Here is a 3,328-nt window from a genome sequence, read left to right as displayed (position 1 = left end):
ATTTAAAAAATTAAAAGTGATTACCAATAAAATTAAATAAAATCAATATATTACAATATAATAAATTAAAAATAAAATACTATTAAATTTAAAATTCTTATTTCATTTTATCTTGTTGCATAATATATATATATATATATATATATATACAGGGAAAAGTGAATATACATTACAATCCCACCTAAGCTTAGGTACTAAACCTCATGAAAATTCGTTGTTTTACTATATAAAGATTGCGGTTAGGTGACTCACAATTAACACTTGAAGATGTAGATTCAAGATTGACACAATACTTTTGATAAGGAAGCAAAAATATTGATTATCTTTGTCCTTCGTGACAGTGAAAAAAAGTAATATTCAGTAGGGTGAAGTGATAAACGATAATGGAGAAAAAAAAAAAACACAGATGGTAAAACGGTAACGGAGGAAAGAAATGTTATCGATGATGGTATATTTAACAAGTGAAAACCAAATAAGGTATATTTACTAAGTAAAAATGACATATTTTAGAGGTTTAGTACTAAGCTTAGGTGGGGTTGTAATGGATATTCCCTATCCCCCCCCCCCCCCACACACACACACACAGATATATATATATATATATATATATATATATATATATATATATATATATATATATTCAAAAAATAAAAATGATAAAAGTATCATATAACTATTATATAATTAATATCTATTATTGAAGATTAAAATGTTAATAATATATTTAGAAAAGAGTGAAATTATATATGTTAAATACGATAAAGTAGGCAAAATAGAAACATTATCGAACAAAAGTATTAATTATACAAAACATGGAACTCAAAAAAAATCATACCCAAAGCAGAATCACCAACGTCATCCTCAGACAGATGTCCCTGATCGGAGTTGTGACTATCTTGCGGCTAAGAGCATCAGCCACCACATTGGCTTTTCCTAGGTGGTAAAGGATCTCGCAATCATAGTCCTTCACCACGTCTAATCACCGACGCTGCCTCATGTTCAGATTTGGCCGATCCATCAAATACCTCAGACTCTTATGATCTGTGTAAATAGTACAACAAACCCCATAAAGGCAGTGTCGCCAATCTTGAGGGCAAAAACCACTGCCCCTAACTCTAAATCATGTGTTGGGTAATTCGCCTTGTGAGGCTTCAACTGCCTTGATGCGTAAGCGATGACGTGCCCCCTCCGCATCAAGACCATGCGCAATCCTAAAATAGACGCATCACAATAAAATATGAAATCATCGACCCCCTTTGGCAGAGTCAAAATCGGCGCCTCGCATAATTTCTGCCTCAAAGTCTCAAACGCTGCCGGTTGCTCAGGCCCCCAACGGAAAACAAGCGTCTTCTTCGTCAATCTAGTTAGGGGTACTGCTATCTTGGAGAAATCCTGAATAAATCTCTGATAGTATCCAGCTAGCCTAAAGAAGCTTTGAATCTTAGATGGAGACCTCGAAACCTCTCATCTCATCACAACCTCCACTTTGGGCGGATCGACCATAATACGATTCTGGTTGACAAGGTGCCCCAGAAACTACACCTTGCGCAACCAGAACTCGCACTTGGAGAACTTCACGTAAAGCCTCTCCCTCCTCAGTGTATCTAACACCTCTCGTAAGTACTCCTCATGCTGATCCTGGATCTTGGAATAGACCAGGATATCGTCAATAAATACTATCACCGATCGATCCACCATCGGCCTGCATACGCGATTCAAGAGGTTCATGAACACGGTTGGGGCATTGGTGAGCCAAAAGGCATCACCACAAACTCGTAATGACCATAACGAGTCCGAAAAGACGTCTTCTTCACATCATCCTCCCTGACCCTCATTTGCTTGTTGTTGCTGAATCAGAAATGATTTGGCGCACTGGATAATCAAAATTGATTGGTAGATCTGCCTTCCAAACCTCCATGGACATAGGCAATGGCAACGAAAGGCATGCCATGGTCAAAAAGTTTGACCGTAAGAGAAAGGCAAAGTATGAGGTAGTTATGTGTGCTATTCCAAAAGAGTCAATTTTCTTTTATTATCAAGAGAAGGGGCATTGGAGATGAAGCTGCCTTGTCTACTTGAGAGATCTAAGAGATGGGAGAGTCAAGACGTATGACTCTACTTCAGGTAAAATCCATTAACTAACTCTGTAAGTTCCTATTTTTGATTCTTAATACATTATGTGATAAGATTACATTTTTTTGATGTTTTGTGGAATCGAAGAAAAGAGAGGAAGCTTATAGGAAGAAGTGAGCTGAGTCTAATCGCGAAGAAATGGATTTCGATCGCATAATTTGATGATCGGCTTTTTGGAGTTGTTACTTTTAGAGTTATGATAGATTGCTTATGAATATGTAAATGTGTAGTTTTTCATTTGAATTGCATTGTAAAGACAAGTTTTTCCGCACCTTTTATAAATAAAATAAAATTTTGTTTTTGTATTATTTATTTCTTTGCAATGACATGTATGAAAAATTGATGTTTGTGTATTTCTATTTTTAGCAATGTTGAAATGTATGTGATTCTTAGTTATGTTATTTGTGGCAATGTCGAGAATTTACCAAATAAGGAAGGATTCTCATCGCTTGAGTTTCAATTGGACAGAAACCTGGAATCATACAACTTGTATTGTATGATGAATGAGAACCTTCATATTTGGAAAATTAAGACTAATTCCTTGACAATGAGAAGGACTAGGAGAACTAGTACACAATGTTGTGTACTGGTCAAGTCCACCACAAAGAAAAATAAGATTATTTGTCATGATTTACTAAAAGTCTAGTAAATATGGTTATGCTTACAAGATTAAGTATAATTTTGAATCATTGAAAAGTTTCAATGAATGACAGAACGAATAAGAAGAATCAATGAAGGCAGAAAGATAAAAGGTATCTCCAATCTAAGAAGAAGGGAGATTACTTTTGTATCATGTTTAGTCTTAATTATTAATAACCATATCACAATTCATCCTCTAAGGACACCTTAGTGCACTAGTTTGGCTAAGAAGAGGAATTGAGAATTATTGTAGTGGTTAAGTCAATAAGATGTATCGTACTTCATTTCTAAATCAAGTCTTAGAGTCATACTCCAAGATTGTGACTTGAGTGACATAATCTTAAGTACGAATGTTCTTACACTTCCACATTTTGGTAAGTTGTGATGTCTTGAACAAGACAAAGACCAACTAGTACCAAATTGCGTGTGGGTTTTGTCTTGATATAGACACACACTAACTCTTGGATATTTGTTTTGTCAAGAAATGCTTCTTGATAAGAGAATCTAATATGTCAAGAGGTCAGTGGGAGTCTAAAGATCTTGAAAAGTTTCAAGA

Source organism: Lactuca serriola, chromosome 9, assembly GCF_051521515.1.
Source record: "Lactuca serriola cultivar US96UC23 chromosome 9, Lser_US96UC23_V15, whole genome shotgun sequence".
Taxonomy (NCBI): Eukaryota; Viridiplantae; Streptophyta; class Magnoliopsida; order Asterales; family Asteraceae; genus Lactuca; species Lactuca serriola.
The sequence above is the reverse complement of the archived record's forward strand: the minus strand, read 5'-3'. Positions refer to the sequence as shown.